Here is a 12565-nt window from a genome sequence, read left to right as displayed (position 1 = left end):
CAAAAGTGTGAGCCAAAAAGTCACGAACACGTCAAAGCAAAGTTGAGTTGAGTTGAGTTGAGGGAGGCACAACCTGTATCAACGGTTAAACGCGGTAGAATTGTGTAAGATGCTTTCAAGTCCTGCATATGTACAATGCACTGATTGTTTTTACTGTTTTTTTTTTCTGTTTTACATATGAACTGCATTTTAATTGTTCAATATTTTTGCAATTTAAAATTGTTGTTCATTGTTTTAGAGATTTAACTATTCTGGTATTGAATAGCAAATTATCGGTTGTACGAACATAAAATTAATACTTTTTTTTTTTAGACAATTTAACATTTGAAAATAAGTTGGTTGGGCTACTTTAGTTAGAGCAAATAATGTTTGGTACTGGAGCAAATATACTAGTATTTATTAAATGTAAAATATTAACTATTTATAGATTTTGTTGATCATAATTTCTTTTGTAGACAGTTATATCACATATTATATGTTTGTTTTTGTATGGTAATGTAAAAAGCAAAAAGTGTTCCAACACCATGAAACCATCGGTTTGCGGTACATCAAGTTTCAATTACACAGAATGTTTCACTGAGTGCACTGAGGTTGCAGCAAATTTCTGTTTTAAATGTATTTGTTTTATTAATTTGTTCTTAAGATAACTGATAACTTTAACTGATAACTAATGATTTTTTTTAAATTATTATTATTTTGGTAGTCTTTCTGATGGCTGAGAAAGTTGGACTTTCAAATGAGACTCTTGACAGTGACACAGTGAGTCAGGTAAACAAAACATTATTATTATCATTATTAATTTTATTATTACATTTTGCTTTAGGCATGCTTTTATCTAATATAATTTGCATTCTGGATTCTACATTTTATAAGGCCATGAGTTCCCTCTAAATCAAAGATCTGACAGTAAACATGTGCAGCTAAATGAATTATTAGTACAATTAATATGTATGTTTTTAATTAATAGTTTTATGCAAATATGGTTACAATTCATATTATTTATTATATTGCCATGCCATTTCAGTATGAACCCTTTTCAAAGTGAAATATAGCAGGGTAAAATTTTATAGATGTAAATGGGAAGGAGACCATGGCATTTTTGCATTTTCATTTGCTACATCAGCAAAAGAAAAAAAAAAGATTTGCCACGCATTTCCAAAAGAGAAAAAAATAATAAAGAGAAATGGATTATGGCAGTTCAGAAAAATAGGTACATGCAATTGCAATGAATTATAATAAAGTGAATTTTTGCTGCTGTCATGGTAAGGATGGCTTTTATGCTTTCCACATCAGAAAGATGAGAAATGTGGGTAAGATCTAGAAGGCAGGAAGGACCAAGTCTACCTGTTTTATTTTTTTTATTTATTTTTTTTTAGCACTTAGTCACGCCTGCTTCGTAAGGACACCCCATTTTGAAAGTGATCCCTGTGCTCAAACCTCTATGGCTCAAACGTGTCACCCCTTGCTGTTGTAATGACAGACAAATCAGACACAATTATTTTATATTTAACAAATAATGTTTAAAACTCACTCTGGGGTCTGTCCCCATTCCCCATCCCCCGAGAAAACCAACCATCTGACAAGGGCTGGGTTTTATTGCCCAAAACTATGTGGCCACGTGGAAAAGCAGAGGCAAAGAAACCCAAAGCCTGTAAAACAGACTCTCCTGCATTAATTTATAGACAAACTGTTCTATAAATGAACATGCATCCCAGGACATTATTATAGCTGTCTTGCAAACTGTTGTTTGTATCTGTTTTATGCATCTTTTATGATAATAACCAATGGTTAACGTAACCTATACCAATTTTGGTGTCTATGAGTTTGTTTTTTGAAGATTTAAATTATTGATATATTGATACTTGTGCAACATATCAGTATTACAAGAATCTTTAATAGTTTCTTCAAAACAACTCAGCGAGTTTCATATGCAGATGCCCTTCTAGAATGCAAAGACTCGTAAAAGCCCACAGAGGAATTTTGCTGCTCGGAAATCCCCCAGTCATGTGCTTAACTAGGGAAGAAAAGGACTCTTCCACTAAGATTCAAACTAACCATGCAGGTTTGTCATCGGTTCTTCATTCAACGCAGAATACATCAATTGCAGCTTCAGCACCATCGGACTGAATTCTCAGGATTTCCCAGTGCCACAGTGTATCCAGATGCTCTTTAAAAAGGCCGAGGCCTAATGCAAGTATCGTACGATATACTAAATTGCTGCTAGTTAGTTAAAATTGTGAACCTCCTTTGTTAACAAAAGAGAATTGTAATGAATACTGATGATTCTTTCTGGGTTTTTGACTCTTCTCCATAGCTCCTTCTGTTTGTCACTTCTGGTATTGATTGTAATTTTAATGTAGCTACATCAGGTTAATCTGATTAACTGATTCAAATATTCCTAATCATAATGAATAATCATAACGAGTTATGAATTATTAATATTTCCCCTTTGAGCTGATTCGCTACAGTGTGGAATTGGATGTAGGCTTTTATCCGTAGGTCAGATATCCACATATCAGATATGTATCTAATTTAAAATCATATTTGGAAGTGGCTCAGTTCAGATGTAAAAAATACATTCCTTTGTGTTTTTTTTCCTGTTTACGTGCATGTAACAATATCTGATCTGTGTCCCAATCTATGTTTTCCTGAATCTCCCACCCTGATTTCACTTTCACCATTGTTGACTGTCAGGTTTTTAATAACTATACAATTTAAAATGTATGAAATTTTAAACAGCACAAGGCCATACAATATGGCATGCTATTTTAGTGTAAATAGTGTTTTTGTGCATGCATGTACAGGTACATCTGCTTCATAAGGACATGCTATTAAGAAAAGGCCCCTTGCCTTGTGGTGGCTTTAACTTCTAATAGGAAGTGGATATATGTTTTTAGACAGATGCCCAGATATCAGTTCTTGTTTGATCAGATCTTAAATGGATTTTTCTGTTTACACATGCACAACAATGTCTGATTTGCATTAGATGTGATTTTTTTTTTTTTCTCAGTTGAGTGTCAGTATTCAATTATAACAGATATTTGATACATAGTAATAATAGATATTTTAGTTTATTTTGGGGTATTCGTTTTTTAGTGGCTGTATTCACTGACCAACCATTATAAGCAGCTTTTTTTTTTAAATGTGTAATAATACAATCAACAGATGACCACCCTTACTAACATTCATTGTGGATTTTGTGTAGACACTGTTAATTGTTTTATAGGCTCTATAGCAGAAATTGATTATACATATTAAAATAAATATATCTACTATATCTATTAATTGAAAAGTGCCAGTGCCACAATACAGATTTCTCTTGCTTTAATGCAAAACAATCTCATAAAAAACAGATTTCACTCCCTTTTTAAGTATTTGAGAAACTTTGTAATGAAAAACTTTTTGATAAGGTTACATTTCTACTCTTTAAGTGTTCCCAGGTGACTATAGAAAGCAATGGAAATGCGGAAGTAATATAATTATCAAAACATTCAAGATTTATTTTATCTGTAACACTGTTACACAACCACCATGTAGATTAGATTTCTTGATCAAGTTTTTATTTTTACTTTAAAGCCTTTTACTGTGTTACATTGTTGTTTTTCAGAATTGGTGTAACAAGTCTGTGCTTTGGAAATTCAAGTGCTGGCATTGTTGTATCGGCAGTGTTGTAATCTGTGCAGTTATCATCATCATCATAATCATTAGCAGTGGAGATAGCATTTACTGTTCTGGAGGTGCTGTCTTACACATAAAACAAAAAGATTATCTAATTTACAAGTTTGCATTAAAGATGCAGTACACCTATAGAATATATTTTAAATAACAGACATTATTGTTCTACAGAGACGCATAATAATCTGGATCAGGATGCAAACATTGACTGTTCAGGTTCACAAACCTTCAATGGAACATTTAATTTGGACTCAATTGAAACCACTGGAAACAACAGAAGTCTTCAGGAAAAACTCCAACAGAAGGTCAGATCTGAAATGTTTTCTGATAATATTTGTTATGGACAGATTAAGAGTGTGTTCACACTTGGCAGGTTTTGTTTGATTAAAGTCAAAATCGTCTTGTTACAATATACACTACCATTCAAAATTTGGGGGGTCAGTTGATTACTTTTATTCAAGGAATAATAGTAATCTACAACTACAAGAACTACAAGTGTGAACTCACCCTTTAGTGTAAATTTCAATTTGTGGAGCAAAAAAGCTCAGTTCTGAATTGTTGTGTGCTGCATACCAGACAGTATGATTTGTACTGTTTTTAATGGATATTTTATTGATATTTGATTTCATTGTTAACAGCAGTCTCAGTTCATGTGGTTCAACCTTAATATTCTAAAGCGATGAGAATACTTTTTGTGCGCCAAAAAACTGTTCAACAATATCTAGTGATGGCCGATTTCTAAACACTGCTTCAGAGCTTTTCGAATCTTTTGTTTCGAATCAGAGATTCTGATCACGTATCAAACTGCTAAACTGCTGAAATCATGTGACTTAAATCAGCGCTCTGAACAGCTGATTTAATTCGTGAGAGAGTTCATACGGAGAATTGGACCATAAACTAAAGTGTTACAGGACAAAGGAACAAATCCATAATGCTGGGTTTCTTTTATTTTGAACAGACAGTAGTGCAAATAATAGTTTGCTCCACCTAGTGGCATTTAGTCCCTTAGTTGGTACAGTACAGCCTCATAGTGTATTAAGCACTAAACTGTAAACAGAATGCACTCTTGCATAGGATTTTTTTTTTTTTTTTTTTGCAGGGCTGAAAAGCATCTTGTGTTTATAAAAGTACAAAATAAATAGAATAATGAAAAATAAAACTTGTGCATTAGGAGTGTTACAATTTGCTCCACTTAAACTTTTTAAACATTCAAAGATTAAGCCTAACCCTCCTATACTTAATTTTCCATGTTCCGCTCCATTTCCATGAGTGCAGAAAGGTTTTGACGCATGCACACTACCTAGTGGACTTTGTTTTCAAGCGCTTAAGTCATTCATGTATGCGCTGTACTTCTGCTATTTTTTAAGTAACTAAACCAAAACCTGTAACTCTATTGTAGTTCATTAATATTACTTAGTACTTATTTGAGAAGTACAATGTAACTACATAACCCTTTTATTCACTTCAGAATTCTAGATCTAAATGAACCACATAAAATTAAGCAATAAGCCCCAAAAAGCCATGATTTACAGTGAATTTAGAACAGATAAGGGGCGTTGTTAGGCACAATGCTTAGCGGTTCTAAATTTACCGTAAATCACAACTTCACGGGGCTTATTGAAATAAAAATAAAATGATTAGTCCATAAAAATATTGACTTCGAACGCGGCTCAACCAATCCGAATTAAGGACCGGAACTATCCATTTTATAATAAACAGAAATTACTGTTATTTATATCCGTTCAGTCAAATTTTGCACTGCAACCATCAACTTTTAACTTATCCATGCTGGCAAGTATCATGGTACCACCAAATATGAATTATAGAAATAATTTTATGTCCTGAGGGTCAACCATGCTGCATAGTAAAGCGATCACCAACACAATTGTGTGGACGGGGATTTATGTAAACACAGATAACGGATACCAGTTGTGTCTAAAATGAATGTAAACAGGCGATTGTAAAAAAATTGGGGATACGTTTCCCAAAAGCATCATATATCTAAGTAGATTGTAGAACCATTGCCACCAATAGTCTATACGATCAACTTAATTCAGGGTGCTTTCAAAAAATGCACCCCAGATCTGTGCATTAAGCCTCGCAGTGTGAATGCAGCCTCAATTGTGGAACTGAGCTAATATATAGAAAAAATATGTAGAAAATCACCTCTTCCTCTGCCGTGTACAAAATCTTGTTTTCTTTTCTGCAGCTTGTTGAAATATGCAATTCTTCTCATTTGAGGTCTTGTTTGTGCAGTTCCAGAATAAACACATTCAGGTACACTCTTTTTGTGCACTATATGTTGTTTCTAATCAGTTGTTGCTAATGTAGTCTAATTCTGTGTTCCCACTGAATGGGAAATTTTCATGGAAAACCAGGTTAAAGTTTGATTTGATTTGAACTGACAGTTTTATTTTATGTGTTTATGTGTGTTAAGTTTGTGTTATGTGATTTATCTCTAAATGAACATCTCCTTCAACTAGATTTTATTTGTATTTCTAAAGGCTGGAATACACTACATGACTTTTGCTCAGATTTTTGCCCCGATTTACAGTCTGGAAAAGTTGACGCTAGTTGACGAAAGTCAGGGTCAGTCTGCAGATTTGAGTTGACAGATTTCCTAAAAAATCATGCAGTGTATGATGGTCACAGTTTTTTATTTATTTATTTATTTTGCTTCAGACTATGATTTCATCCAGTCGGAGGATATCAAACATGTTTGATATTTTGAGGCGATTTTAGAACACATATTGTTTTCATTTGTCAAGCGTCTCCTAGCAACAAGGCATGAGTTCATTCTGTTCGTAATGACTTGAAAGTCTGATAGTGCATGATCCTCAGTCATTTAAGCCAGGGACTCACTTAACAACTTGCTAAAACATTCTGAGACTGAGCTCAACACACAAGGGGCCATATCATACACCCAGCGCAATGTGGTGTGACGCAAGTGTTTTTTTGCTAGTTTCACCCCAACGCAGTTATCATTTTCACATCCTGCGCCATGTTGTTTAAACAGCAAATGCATTTGCACCCATTTGTGCGCCCATGGGCGTGCTGGTCTGAAAACGAGGTGTGCTCAGGTGCATTGTTGGCGTGTTGCTATTTTGAGGCAACTGAAATAGACTGACCAACTGAAACCTGGTCTAAAGTCAATGGCGCAATATTTTTGTTGTTGTCGTTATTTAAAGAGTGTGTTAGTAATAGGCAGGTGCACAACGCACATACACTCAAGCAGCAGCACACAAACATGCCAAATATTAAAAATAAAAGGATTACAATGTAAAAGATTATTATTGTGTGTATAAATATAAAAATGCTTTGGTGGAATCCGTCCCATAGATGGGCTGTTCACTTTAACCTCGCACACAAGTAGGGTTGCAAAGGGGCGTACATTTTCGGAAACTTTCCACGGAAACTTAAGCTGGGGAATTTTGGAAATATTCCAATTTGGAAACTTAACAGGAATTTATGGGAAGTTACGGGAATTTATGGGAATTAATTGGAAATTTTGGGAAATGTATATAAATTTATTATATTTATATAAAAAGTATCATATAAAAACAAATATAAACATTTTGTTTAGTCATAACATGAAATAACAGTTATTTATTTTTCAATTAATTCGAATTTAGTAAATATGTAAAATAAATATATTTTTATTGCAGCAATTGTTATGTGTTATTCATTTCAGTGTCACATGATTCTTCAGAAATCATTCTAATATTCTGATCTGATACTCAGTTTTTATCATTGTTGGAAACAGTTGTGCTGCTAAATATTTTTTGGAACCTGTAATACTATTTTCAGGATTCACCGATTAACAAAAAGTTAAAAAGACAGAATTTATTCAAAATCTTTTCTAACAATATCACTTTTTGTTTATCAATCTCACACATCCTTGAATAAAAGTAATCAACTGACACCCCAAATTTTGAATGGTAGTGTATATTGTAACAAAAGATTTCTATTAAAAAAATTCTGTTCTTTAAATTTTTATAGAATCCTGAAAAAGTATCACAGGTTATAAAAAATTTTAAGCAGCACAACTGTTTCCAACATTGATAACTGAAGGATCATGTGACACTGAAGACTGAAGTTATGATGCTGAAATCAGCTTCATCACAGGAATAAAATATATTTTTATGTATATCAAAATTGTAATAATATTACACAATATTACAGTTTTTTCTGTATTTCTGATCAAATGTGCATGTTATGGACTGGGGGAATGCGCAGAGCATGCAGGGGGCGTGGCCTCAATAGCCCTGCAATAAGTCATGTGACTGTGATTGAGGAATGTGCAAGGTAAAAATTTAACTAAAATTGCATTAAATATGGTTGTTTAACCAAAACTATGCAGCAAGTTGTTCTTTTCAACTACATTTAAGTACCCTGTTATAGTCTAACCTGTAATTTTGCAAATTCTCTGTTTATTCCCATATATTCCCGTTAATTCCCATTTATTCCTGTTAATTCCCATGGAAAGTTTCCAGCTTTGAAAATTCCCAGAATTTTGCAACCCTACGCACAAGCAGATCCGTTTCCTCGCTAGAGAAGCGTTCAGTTTTTCCGCTTGCAAATTCCACCATGTAAATAACAACAAATCCACCATGGCGCTAGCGCAACTGGCTTTTAAAGGGAATGGGAGATGAGACTCTGATTGGTTTGTTTCACGTTACGCCCAAAAACCCATTACTTATTAAGAGAATAGGGACAACTAGGGCTGCACGATTAATCGCATGCTATTCTCACGCGCATTTCGTCAGTAAAGCCGGTTCCCTGATTACCGCTAAATCGCCATCACCTGTTTTTAAACGGAGCGCCTTTTAATAGACGGAGCCGTAGTTCACGGACAAGCCACGCAATATCGCGTTCATTATCGCAGGCGATTCATCTGCGATATGAACGCGATATTGCGTGGCTTTTCAGTGATCTACGGCTCCGTCTATTAAATACCGCTTCATTTGAAAGCAGGTGATGGCGATTTAGCGGTAATCAGGGAACCGGCTTTACTGACGAAATGCGCGTGAGAATAGCATGCGATTAATCGTGCAGCCCTAGGGACAACCCCCTTAGACCATGCGCCGGACACCCCAACCATTTTTCCCAACGTTAAACTAGCAAGAGTGGATTCAGACACACCCTAAGCGCACCTGCACCGTACGCTTTAGACCATGTGCTTAGATCATTAAAATAGGGCCCGAAGACTGTTTATTTCGACTGAAGCTGATTACTTAAACACAGAATTTGTAAAACTGTAAACACTGACTGAACGCAACTGACTCTGATTTGGATCGTTTGTGCATGATGGTCTTAAGTATCAAATTACATTCATAATCGGCCTCACAACCGTTAAGTGTGTCCCCAGCTTTAGCGTATGATGCCCAGTTTATCCTCTGTAACTATTTACAAAGTGCACGATGCCTAGTGTTTTAAGATCTGTTCCGATTTTAAAAGTCGTGTAGTGTATTCCAGCCTTAAACTGCAGCAACAGGTCTCATGAAGTTTAGAAATACATCTTATTTTTGTAAAATCAGTTCAATTTATTTACATAATTGCTCTATATGTTTTGTGCAGGAATGCAAAGGTTACCTTTGAACTGAAGTTTCAACTGCCCCAGAACAGTAGTCAATGCCAAGAACAAAACACCAACGATGTATATTCTGTTTTATATGCGTACATCTGGAAGCAAAACAGCAGTGACCCTCTAAAGATCAATCTCCCCTCCCTACTGATTTTCTAAATGATTGTGTTGGGTTCATTTTCCTCTGTCCTTTTGTGGGCAGTCTGCATTCTGTGGTATTAAAATCCCTACAATCAACATTTTACACTTGACCTTTAAGGGCTAGAGTAGAGGTTCTCAACTCTGGCCCTCAAGGTCCACTTTCCTGCAGAGTTTATCTCCAACCCTACTCAAACACCTGTCTTCAGGATTACTATGCTGCATCCCAATTCACCAACTTATACTATGACCTAAAAAATATGTATGTTTTGGTGAAGAAAAAGTACATACTTTTGAGTGTTGCAGAAGAGTAGGCAAGCTTTGGGACATACTACTTCGTCATAATTGCTCTTTAACAGACAGCTTTTCACAGTTAAAATCCTCCACATTCAATTGAATTTAATTTCCTTCCATTTTGGAGAGAAATGTAGTACCATGTGGAGTCGTGGGTCTTTCATGCAAGGACTCTCCTCGTGTGGTTTCAATTTGCATAATGATGCATTTAAGAGTTAATGACCAAACGTATCTTTACAAAAGTTCACAGTGCTGTTGATGAAATAATGAGCATAACATGGAATAAATTTTCATCAGGTTAGATACTGATTATTAATCATTCAGACTCCATTCTCTACTCAACCGTCAAACTTTCACAGCCACCATGTTTGTAGTTTTTTAACACTTTTTATTTGTGTTTGTAGTTCTAATCGAGTCTTGGTCCAATGCGCTATAGGTTGTGGCCAATATTAGCCGTTAGAGTGTGCATGGATCTGGATTCTAACCAGAAAAAGAAAACCATCCAGGTAACTTTGGAATACTCATTTCAACATACTATGATTTGGGACACACTAACTCTAATTTCAAATACTATTTAGGACAGATAGTATGTGAAATGGGAAGCAGCACTAGAAAGTTATAGGCACTCGAGTTTGATTAAGGTTGCAGGAAAGTGGACCTCAAGGGCCAGAGTTGAGAAGAGTTGCTGGGCTAGGGATTAACATTAGATTAGGATAAACGTATACACTTTTAGCCATAGTTCATATAAAACAGACAATTCTGGACACAATGGGATGAAAACCAAACATTATTTTAATTTAGTTAATAATAATATTTTAAATAACTTTCTTTTTTGGAATAATTGAACACATTCTAATAGTGGTTCAACGGATCACAAAACTCACGGTTCGGATCACATCACGGTTATGAAGTCACGGATCGGATCATTTTTCGGATCAGCAAAAAATAAATAAATAAAAAAATAATAATAATAATTAGGGGCCGGGGAGGTAACTTAACTTTGCATTTATTACTTAGCCCACTTTAACTACTCTGATACCACAGCAGAAACTACAAGCCTAACTAATACATTATTAAAGGCATGTGAACAGACTGTAAAAAGGACAAATACTGTACACCAATTACAAGCACAGATAAATACAACATAAAGTTACAAATAAAATATGAGTTCTAACTGTAGTATTAATTTCCATGTACAGAAATGTAATAATTAAATATAAAATGAAACTGTTCACTGTGTAAATGTAATGTAATATAGATTAATCTTTGTTAAAGCTGTGTTTTGTTGTTTGATTTACATGACAGACAACAGCAGGTATTTTTAGGTTGCTGTCACTTTAAGAGTAAGACTCCATGCACGCGCACATCCGATAGATACACATCCGATTCCGAATTCTCACCTCGTTCAATTAAGACATAACCAAATGTGTTTTCGAGAATACTTTATTATTTTGACTGACATAATGCGTGTATGTGACCATCCAAGTGCATTGAGGACGCGAAAGAGAAATTAATTTAGAGTTTAAGAGCTATCTGGAACGCGCCTCTGTCTCTTTCTCGCTCTCTGTGCGCGCGAGCCTTGTATGCGCGTCTGCGCGTACCGATAACAGCGCTGCGTGCGATACCGAATTAAATCCTCTTTTTCCTCTTCTAGCGCTGGAATGGTTTTATATCTATTTAATGTGTGAAATAGCGAGACAAAACACGTTCAAATTATAACCTGTTCACTCTATTGCGGTGAAACTTGCAAATGATCCGTGAATCACATGCGTCCCAAACCGTGGGGCTTGATCCGAACGGATCACGGATCAACAACGATCCGTTTAACCACTACATTCTAAATATTAAACTATAGATCTGACTAATATAAGCACTCTCCAATCCTGATTAACAGTGGTGAATTATACTCTCAGGTCTAAATATCAGATGTGTGACAGGCAGCTCAGCATAGTGAATATAAAATGTGTACATATGTCCCTTTTTTTGCTGCTATTCTATGCTGCTGTCCAGTGTTTTCACATGATAACACTTGTTACATTTCGTTATGTTAATAAATTATTGCTTTCATTTAATATTTTATTAATATTTACAGTTTACAAAATTTTTTTATATATGTCCCTTTTAGATAAACAATTTGCTGCTATTCTATGATGCTGTCCAGTGTTTTCACACGATAACACTTGTTATATTACATTATGTTAATATATGATTACTTTCACTTTTTTACATGTCTTTGCCATAGAAATAATTTGCTGCTATTCTATGCTGCTGTTTATTGTTTTCACATGATATATACGTTACATTACATTACATTATTATTATTACTTTTACTTTATATTGTAATAACGTTTACAGTATGGAAAATGGGTGGATGTTTTGTTTTGTTTTGTGTTTTGAGCTTTTCTTAGAAAATGTTATATTTTAAAATATAGCTTGCAGCTTGTTTAAGCACTAAATGTTTGGTTGCACTTTTATTTTACAGTACGTGCCCTTACATGTACTTACAGTGTACTTACCTAAGAAAGTACTGGGTAATATAAGGTAATCAATGGGTTAAGGTTAGATTTAGGGGTAGGTTCAGGGTTAGTACCTTTAAGTTAAGCAGTTATTGCAATTACTATAATAAGTACATAGTATGTACATGGGGAACAGGACTGTAAATTTAAGTGCTACTGAAGGCTTTTGTGCAATGGCTTATTTTCTGGTATTTACAGTGTAGTATAAGGAAATGCTCTTATGTTTTTCATGAAAATGTAAGGCAGCTGTTGTATGTGTCATGACAACAGTGTTTGGATTGTTTGATTGCATAGATACTTGAATATGATCTAATTGTACCATGTTTTTTTTTGTTCACTCTGTCTCTGTCATGCTGCT

This window comes from Chanodichthys erythropterus, chromosome 17 (assembly GCF_024489055.1).
Source record: "Chanodichthys erythropterus isolate Z2021 chromosome 17, ASM2448905v1, whole genome shotgun sequence".
Lineage (NCBI taxonomy): Eukaryota > Metazoa > Chordata > Actinopteri > Cypriniformes > Xenocyprididae > Chanodichthys > Chanodichthys erythropterus.
The sequence above is the reverse complement of the archived record's forward strand: the minus strand, read 5'-3'. Positions refer to the sequence as shown.